Source organism: Notamacropus eugenii, chromosome 2 (genome assembly GCF_028372415.1).
Source record: "Notamacropus eugenii isolate mMacEug1 chromosome 2, mMacEug1.pri_v2, whole genome shotgun sequence".
NCBI lineage: Eukaryota > Metazoa > Chordata > Mammalia > Diprotodontia > Macropodidae > Notamacropus > Notamacropus eugenii.
The window spans coordinates 230,483,649-230,493,489 of NC_092873.1; the positions used below are offsets into that span (position 1 = coordinate 230,483,649).

Sequence of the window (9,841 nt, forward strand, 5' to 3'; positions counted from 1 at the left end):
TGCATTTTATTCTTTCCTTTAGTGGAATGTGATGAGAGTAGACTTCATGTTTTTCTTTCACCTCCCTTCTTTTTCCCTCCACTAAAAAGTCTTTTGCTTGCCTCTTTTATGGGAGATAATTTGCCCCATTCCATTTCTCCCTTTCTCCTCCCAATATATTTCTCTCTCACTGATTGATTTCATTTTTTTTTTTTAAGATATGATAACAGATTGTTTCATCTTGTCCTTTTTCTGGTTCTGCTGTTCCAGGATTTGTTCTGGGGTGTTCTTTTATGGTTGCTTGGTGCTGAATATGGGAGAGTTATGGTGATTTACTGCTTGCTCTGCCATCCTGGCTCCCAGAAGTAGTCATCTTTCCCTGTGCTTTAAAGCATTATATAAGTGCCATCCAGAGATGATGGTCCCACTGTACTCTGCTCTGGGCAGACCATATCCAAAGTAACGTATTCAGTTCTGTACACCATATTTTAGCAAGGATATTGACAATCTGGAGTATATGCAAAGAGGGGCCTCAGGTTCACAACATATGAGTATTTTCTTGAAGGAACTGGAAATGTCTTGTTCCAGGAGCAAAAACAGGGTAGAAAATATAGAGCTATCTTCAAGTATTTGAAGAATTCTCATATGGAGCAAAGACTAAATTTGCTCTGCTTGGCCTGTTAGGAAAAGACTAGGAGCAAAGGATGAAAGTTACACATTTTAAAGCAAAAATATGAAGGGGGAAAAATTCCTGACAGAGCACTCCAGAAATGGAATTGGTTTTTTTTTTCAAGAGGTAGTGAATTCACTTTTATTTGAGGTCTTTAAGTAGAGGTCAAAGAACCACTTGTGTGGTATTTTATAGAAATGATTATTTTTCAGCATCAGTTGGATTAAAAAGTACCTGTGATCTCTTCCAATTCTGAAATTTTGTGACTAAAATCCAGTTATGTATTGAATAAAATGTAAATTCTTTATGCTCTTATTCAATATCATTCACTACTGGGTCCCAAGTACAGCACCTTTATACATATCATAAGTTATTCCCCTTGAGGGGCAGCTAGGTGGTGCAGTGGATAGAGCACCAGTACAGGAGTCGGGAGGACCTGAGTTCAAATCTCTCCTCAGATACTTGACATTCACTAGCTGTGTGACCTTGGGCAAGTCACTTAACCGCAATTGCCTCATCCTGGGTCATCTCCAGTCATCCTGATGAATATCTGGTCACTGGATTCAGATGGCTCTGGAGGAGAAGTGAGGCTGGTGACCTGCACAGCCCTCCCTCATTCAAAACAAAGTCAAGTGCAAGTCATGTCATCATTTCTCTGATGTCATGGTCTTCTTCAGCAACCAAAGATGAACACACGTGTTATTCCCTTGCTCACATTCTAGTAATTTGTGCTTTGGTTTGTTGCTAGGGGACAATGGATAGAACCCTGGGCCTGGAGTCAAGAAGACCCTAGTTCAAATACAACCTCAGACACTTACTAGCTATGACACCCTGGGCAAATCACTTGACTGAGCAAATCCCATCAGCCTCAGTTTCCTCTTCTCTAAAGTGAACCTACCCCTTAGCATTGTTGTGAGGATAAAATAGGATTGTATTTATAAAGTACTTTGCAAACCTTAAAGCACTATATTACTGTTATTTATTATTATTATTATTTCTTGTTCCAATCCTGTGTGCTCCCATCTTCAAGTCCTTTCTTCTCACCATCACCAATTATTTAAGTTGATTCCTTCCCTCATCTCTGCCCCCTTTATAAGCATAAGTAAGGAACCATCATCTTTATGAAATCTATACAATGCTCTCTGGACCAACAGTGATCTTCCTCACCTTTTCTCTTGACTTTTGTTTGGACCTCTATTCTACACTTTTAATGCTCTGCTTTGTAGCATATTGATTGTATTGTGAGGAAACAGCCTGATTAGTCATGCTTTGCAATATATTTAATAACTAACACTCAGTTAACTTCTAGCTATCTAAGTGGGAAAGTGTAATGTCATCCTTCTCCTTAGCTTTAGCTGGAACAATATATCTCATAGATGCTAGTGGTTGCCAGTATTTCAAAAAGGACAGCTCTAATAAAACTTGTAGTCTCCAGGAAGTCATGTTGATGAGATTGATAAGGCAGATTCAAAAAAAACAAAATAATGCATACCCCTCAACTTGATTCAAAACTGGTAGCTCCCATCATTTGATGTGCATTTGAGAAATACATACTAATTTGAGAAATGAGATGTATGGAGTGTTCTAGGAGGACTAGTACCTCTGGTATGAAGGTTTGCTGAGCCCTTTTCAGGGCTGCTATTCCACGTTTGGTGTCCACCTGGCATTCCATTCTCACCTGTGGCTCAAAGAAGCTTAACATGGGCTCAGCTTAGGGAAACTGTCTCAATAAAATCAGGTTAAGGTCTACCAACAGACCTCAGACCTGTTGGTGAGGTAGAGGGCTGTCCACCCCAAATATTGAAGACATCTCCCAGTGGGCAGGACAGATGAGAACAATTTATTCCAACAGTTATTAAGGAGGCTGAAACAGGAGCTGTAGAGTGCTTAGAGCTTGGTCAAACATCAAAGACACCAAAGTCATCCACTGCATCCCACAAGATTGCTGGTCATCCTTGACTTTTGATGACTCTGGAAGGGAGAATAAGAATGACAACTTTGTGCAACTCTGCCTCATTTAAATCCAATTCATGCACAAGTCAAGGCATCATACCATGAAGTCATTGGTCCTCTTCAAAAATGAAAACAAACAACATTTGAGGAATGGAAGCTCATTAAACACCAAATATTGACCAGGCAAAACACTAACTAAGAAGGTAACAGAAGCAGTAGCAGCAAAAATAAACAAAAAAAAACAAAGCAAAACCACAACTACCATATAATGGGTCATAGAGACAGATTCAAATAAATTCAGATTATCCTGTGACATGTAGTTGTTACTATCCTTTAGCCCAACTATTTGGGCTAAAGTCAATATGACATAACTGATCAAGAGCCAGTCTTGACATCACAAAGATCCCGACTCAAGTCTCTCCTCTGACATATAGTATGTAACCCTGAGCAAGTCACTGAACCTGTTAATGCACTCAGACAGCTCTCTAAGACAGCAAATTACAAGGTTCTTCCTGATTTGTATTGGTAAAAGGATTTTCTTTCCTGGGAATTCCTCATGTTAATAAAATCATATGTAACAAAAATAAGTTACATTGAATGAAATTGGCTTTATGGCAAAGCCTCATCCATTCAGACTCCACTAATTTTAAAACTATGATCAATCAGACAGAATGAGCTCTACTTTCATATTATTCTATTTTTAAAAGGGCTCCCTAAACAGATCTTACTGTCAACAATTGGGACAGATTTGAGAAAGTTTATAACCGATTAAGTAAACAAGATATTTTGGATACTACTCTTTGGATGCAACGATCTGCATGCAAAAATAAGAATTTGTACTGGTGGTATAAGGGGTAAGGCTAAATTACTTTGTCAGAAAACCTTGGTCCCAGCTTGACCATGGTCAGATAAATCAGAACTCTATGTCTCTGAGGCTAAAAGACACAGATAAGGACAATGTAGACCTTGAGAAGACAAGAAAGAACACTCCACATGAGGATAAGCTGAAGGAACTAAGAATTTTTACAGAAGAAAAAAATTAAAGGCAGACTCAAAAGTTATCAAGTATCTGAAAAGCTCTCACTGTGAAAAGGGATTAGATTCATTCTGTCTCCCCCTAGAAAGCAGATCTAGGAGCAGCAGATGGAAGCTGCAGAGAGGAAAATTTTTGATCAGTATGGAAGGAAAATCTTCCCAACAATTAGAGCGATCCAAAAGTGGAATGAGGTATGTGGGAAAATATTATATAGTTTTGAAAACCTTACTAATTATTATATTGCTTGAATATAACTTTATGTGATATTGCTTAAACACAGGATGTCATGCTGACCTCAATGAATAAAGAGGGTGGAAAGGAATGTTTTGGGTCCACCCAAGTCTTGGGTACACTTCCTTACATAGATCTTGTTTTGGGTTAGCCAAAAGCCTGTGTTTTGGCTTCCCCAATAGCTTGTACTTTGACTTTGCCCAAATGTTATTGAATGTTTATTCTCAAGCACTCTTTCCTGGGAACTACGCTTTTCTGGATATTGTCTAACTTTTACTTGCTGGTCAGTCGGCTACTTGTCCTTACACTCTTGTTTAAACTTTCAAAAAGGCAAGGGAGGGGATCCAGAACTTTTTTCCAGCTCTCTTTCTGCTGCCAAATGACTTACTAAAATTTTTTCTCAAGCTTTTTCAGGTTTGGGGTTTTGTTCTCAACCAACGGTGACTTAGAAAGGAGTTGATTCCTTATCACTGGAATGGTGATCTAGATAACCACTTAAGTTAAGGTTCATAGATTGTGAACTGAAAAAGACCTTAGAAACCATTTTGCCTCATTTTATAGAAGAGGAAATGAGATACAGTATGGTTAAATGACCTGCCCAGAATCACTAAGGTGAGTATGTTAGTCAGGATTTGGAAATGGATCTTCTAAAGTCAGTGTCCTCTCCACTACACCATGTTGCTTCGCTGTAGGTTGATCATGTGGTTCTCTCCTTTATATTTATCCTTTCTCACCAATGATAAGGGAAATCTGTGGAGCATATATCCCTTTGAGCATAGAGAGGGACTTTCCTTGTCATTTACTTTGCTATGCTAGTTAATCAAATGTCTTTTACTCTGAACTAATGTATTTTTCTGGTTAGTCTGGTAAAAGAAACATCAGCAGTGCTCATGAATTATGGATCTAAAACAAAAGAGATCCATGATTGAAGAATGGATTATTAGTGCTAGGAGGGATCGTGGAGATTATTTTAAAAACCTCATTTTTTTCAAAACCTAGAAATTTGCTGTATCAGAAAAAAAACTAATTTCTGAGAACCCCGCAAAGGAGGAAGTTAGTAAGTTAAGTCCATCTTAATTCAGGTGCTTATGCTTAGCCCAACACCTAGCACATTGTAAGTGCTTAATGACCACCTTCTTGTTATATTTCATTTTGTTGAGTGTTACTAATAGGGGACTGAGGACAACTAGAGAGTCCATGATACTAGCTTTGCAAAATCACAAGGGACTTCCACAGACAAATGTGGATAAATGTTTATCAGCCCCCCCCCCAAAATACTCTTAACACACTTTTAAGTGTACTTTCCATTATTAACATTTTTATCACTTTCTTTAATATAGGTCAACAAAACAATTAAGCTCTGATTTGTAGCTTTTGCCAATTTCCAAGCCATAAATGGTCCTGCAGAAAATTTAACAATTGACTCTTACAGTCTAGTTGGAGCTGGCTCCCATTACAGTCTGGGCTTCTTGCAGTTTGTGGGGCTCCCCATTAGTGTTATCACAGAGCTCCCAGGAAACTAATGAAACTCTTCAGAGAATAGCTACTTTAAATTTGGGGCAAATTCAAGGGAGTTCAGCCGAGGAATAAGGGTATAATGTTATAACTTTTTTAATTTGAAATGGAATAATATAATTTATTCATTTTACATTTTTTTAATTTAAAGCTTAAATTTAAATTTAAAACTTCTATTCCAAAGTCATGCAATTGATGCACATTTTTAATTGCCTAGCAAAGAATCATTTACCAAAAAGACAAGGCATTTGAGATAAACATAGATATGACAGAATGAGAAACTAAATACTTACAAAAGTTAAATTAACTCATTCATTCTGTATATGCAAAGCAACATTCAGCTCCCCAAACCTCTGAACCCGCAAGCTTTCTGCTTAGAGAATAACCAGTTCCTCACTTTGCCAAATCTACTATCTCTTAGGAGAAGGATTGGGATCCCCAACTCCCTTTGAGAATTTCCACCTGAGTTTCCCAGTTCCATCATTCCCCTGACAGAAAGATAGACTGACTCCCAATTTCTAATACAGTTATCCCTTACACACTGTGGGTTAGGGAAATGACACCTCTAATGTGAAAAATCTGTATAGCCTTTTTGGCACTCCCTTCAGACTAGAGAAGAAGTCTGAATTATTATAGTATAAAAGATAAGATATATTGATATTACACAATACTAGAGATGTATTTTATGTATATCTGAGTTTATAAACTTTTTCTGTGTTGTTTGTTGGCCTTTTGTGTTATCTGAGACTTCCACAAAACTCCCCCTAAATTCCCATTTAATTTCTTATGTTGACCTGAAATATATCAAAACCGCAGTGGATAAAGTGGTGATGTGGAAGGAATAACTGTGTACTTATAAGTGCCCTGTCAAAAAGAAAAACATTAAGGAAAAGACCATGACATTCCCCATGACTGAGAAAGATTCCTTCAACTTCTCCAGAGAAGGTCTTTATATTAGGGATAGTTTTTAAAGAAAGAGAAAACTTCCAGGAACTTCTGTATAATATCATGTACAGTCACAAAAACTAAACACTGAAAACTTTATAATGAAGATTCCAAGCCAGAATGTACTTTTCTAAAGACTTCCTCCCTCTTGGACCTTTCTGAAAATCTAGTATAGCAGGCATGTATATATGTACTGTATGTGTATTACATGTATGTCATGTGTGTATGTGCACATTTACATAAAGACCCTCACACTGATGCTGATAAATACATAAATACATATTCATGCATTGTGCATGTGTATTGTGTAATATCAATGTGTATGTGTTAGAGGAGGGGGGAACCTGCCACCTTGAGACTACATGTGGCCTCCCAGGTCCTTGGGTGCAACCTTTTGACTAACTTCAAGTTTTACAGAGCAAATCCTTTTATTAAGGGGATTTTTTCTGTGAAGTTTATATTCAGTCAAAGAGCCTCATTTGAGAACTCGAGGGCCACATGTGGCCTGGAGGCCACAGGCTCTCTACGCCTGGATGCATATATCAGTATGTACGTTCATTACATACAAACACATACTGTAAACATATACACATATATACAAAAAATCTTAATGTGTTTTAAGCTATTAAACTGATGTGTTTATGTGTTTGTGTGTATATATGTGCATGTGTATATGTATATGTGTGTACATATGAATTTCTGTCACATTGGTGCTAATATGCATATGTGTGTGTGCATATGAGTATGTATATATTTATGGGTGCATTTGTATGTGTATGAATCAATGTGCTCATTGTGTGTGTATATATATGTAGGTGAGTGTGTATATATGCATATATAGGTATACATTTATATGTGCATTGCATATTCATGTATACATGCATATATATGTATACATGCATGTGTGTATGCTATTTATTATATCAAGATCCAAAAATCTTACTGAAGTTTTAAGTCAATTAAATGTATATGTATGTATGCATATGTGTATACATGTGTATATATGTATGCTTACACATACAGATAATTATACATATATAAACTGGCTTTAACATTAGACAGAGGAGGCACATTTTGATAAGGGTAAAGGTAGAGAGTTAGGTTCATTATACTGTCCAAGGACAACAGAGTTGGGGTAAGGGGACCTAGAAGTGAACATCAAGGCACTGATCATATGTGAGAGGCCATGCCAGGCTGGTGGCATAGAATTAATAAGGAAAATAGACAGGAGGTCAAGACAATTCTATTTACCTTTCAACTTTTCCCAGGGTCAGCCCTGTAAATCATCACTTGTCCATAGGTTGCTCACATCTTGGCACTAGGACAGGTCCATTTGAAAAAAAAAGATATTTAGAGCTAATCTTTTCTTTCTTTTTATTCAAATTTATTCTTTAGGGGTGGCTTCTGTGAATAGTCTCTGAATACTTTCCCTTGTTGTTAAAAGCCATGTAAAAAAAATTATCATTGCTGCATCTTAATTATTTCAAGCACCTCACAAAACCTCTTCAATTTTCAACCTTGAGTAAATATTTGACACTCTTTACATACCATCAGCCTGTTAACCTCAGCATGTTTCTAAAAGCATGTCATTTTATATTATCAAGTAAGCTGATCCATCTATTTCCTTGCCCTATCATGTGTCTCACCCAACAGTAATAAGCCTGTCTTATTGACCCTAAAATTCTCACAGTTAGAGCTGAGTCCTTCTGGAATGCTTATACAACAAATTATTCTTTAATTCAACAAGTCTTTATTGAGCACCTATTTGGGCGCAAGGAAAAGAGCTAATGCCTTTAAAGAATACATAGATTTTCTTTGCAGGTCCTTACAAAGCCATCCTCAAGGCCCCAAGAACTACCAACTCTTCTCCAGGAACAGAGTATAAAGATTAGTGGGACTTCTGCTATGATTCCAAATTTACATCAGAAGTGTTGGAAGCCATGCATTGCACCAAAGCCAGTTCTTCTTCCCTGAAAGAATGTATACTTCATTTGAGCCAAATTTTCACATCAGTCTTCTTTCTGAAAAGAGATGTCAAGATCCTAAACCAAAGGGTCAGTTGAAAGAGAAATAAGTCCATTTTGGCATAAGATAAAGAAAATGTCGATGGAGAACCCTGTTGTTGAGTATGTCAAGTTAGTATATATAATGTCTTGAAAGCACTGTGAAAAAAATTTGAGGTCAAACACAGCTTCAAAATGGAATCCTAGCTTTGTTCTTTTAATCTGACTGTAATTGCCATCCAAAAGCAATGTTCACTTAGGAACTTATGTCATGACACATGGAAAAGTCCCAGAAGTACGTGCAGCACGTGGTGGAATGTCAAAGGAATCTCCTCTTTCAACCACTTGAAATTCCCATCTCAGGTTGTCTCAGGTTCACAGGCTAGTTTAAGAAGGTTTGGGGTGGGGAAAAGAAAAAGGAAAGGAAAGGAAGCACTTTACAAATATTATCTCCTTTAATCTCCACGAGGTAGGTGCTATTATTATCCCCATTTCATATTTCAGGAAACTGAATCAGGAAGTGGTTAATTACGCAAAGTTACAGAGCTGGAAAGTGTTTCAGGCTGGATTTGAACTCGGGTCTTCCTAAATACAAGCTGAGTGTTATATTGATTGTGCCAACTGACTGCCTCTAAATTAAAGTACGGGAATAGCATTTAACAGTAAGGAATGAATCTCATAATGGTGGGATTTGAGATACTATAAAACTGTGTTGGGGCAGGAGTGCTGTTTGAGGGATGGGAGAAGTTTTCCTGTTTCTCCTTAAATCTACTCAGTTGTAAATTACATCAAGATAGGCATCGTCTCTTATCTTAATGTATATTTCCCAGCATCTACCCAAAAAAAAAAAAATTGTACACAATAAGAACCTAATATGTTTGCTGAATAAATTAATTTCTTAAATCAAAACATATGAATTACCATCTTCTATGTTTAAGACCAGACCTGTACAGGACAAGATTAACAAAATCTAAGCAATCAAATATGATTTTATTTTTTCTGGAAGACATGTTAAAGTGAGAGTTCTTAACCTTCTTTTGTGTCATGGAGCCCTTTGGAAGTGTGGTGAAGCCAGACTTTTCAGAATATTTTAAATTACATAAAAAAAAAAAAAAAAATATATATATATATATATATATATATATATATATATATATATATATATATATATACATATATATGATTGCAAAGGAAACTGATTATGTTGAAATGGTTATCAAAATATTTCTTTGAAAAACAAGTTAATGGGGGGCGGAGCCAAGATGGCGAAGTAGAAAGATGCACATACACATAGCTCTGAACCCACAACCCACAGAACATCTGTAAAAAGGAACTTCCAGCGAATTCTGGAGCAGTAGAGGCCACACAACAGTGGAGCAAAGGAGATTTCTGTTCCAGAGGGACCTGCAAACTTCTCGCAAAAGGTCCTTCACGCCGCGGACTGGGCGCCGGGACTGGGAGCCGAGTACAGCCCTGCCGCACCCGCGGCACCAAGAGAAGCACATCTGA

At 37.2% G+C, this 9,841-nt stretch overlaps 1 long non-coding RNA gene across 1 annotated transcript; it reads left to right on the plus strand.

Moving 5' to 3' along the window:
• Window positions 1–3,709: 3,709 nt before the first annotated feature.
• Window positions 3,710–9,241, plus strand: LOC140526878 (uncharacterized). Its single transcript, XR_011974572.1, has 2 exons — window positions 3,710–3,829; window positions 8,151–9,241. It is a non-coding gene; the product is annotated as an uncharacterized lncRNA (long non-coding RNA).
• Window positions 9,242–9,841: the final 600 nt, after the last annotated feature.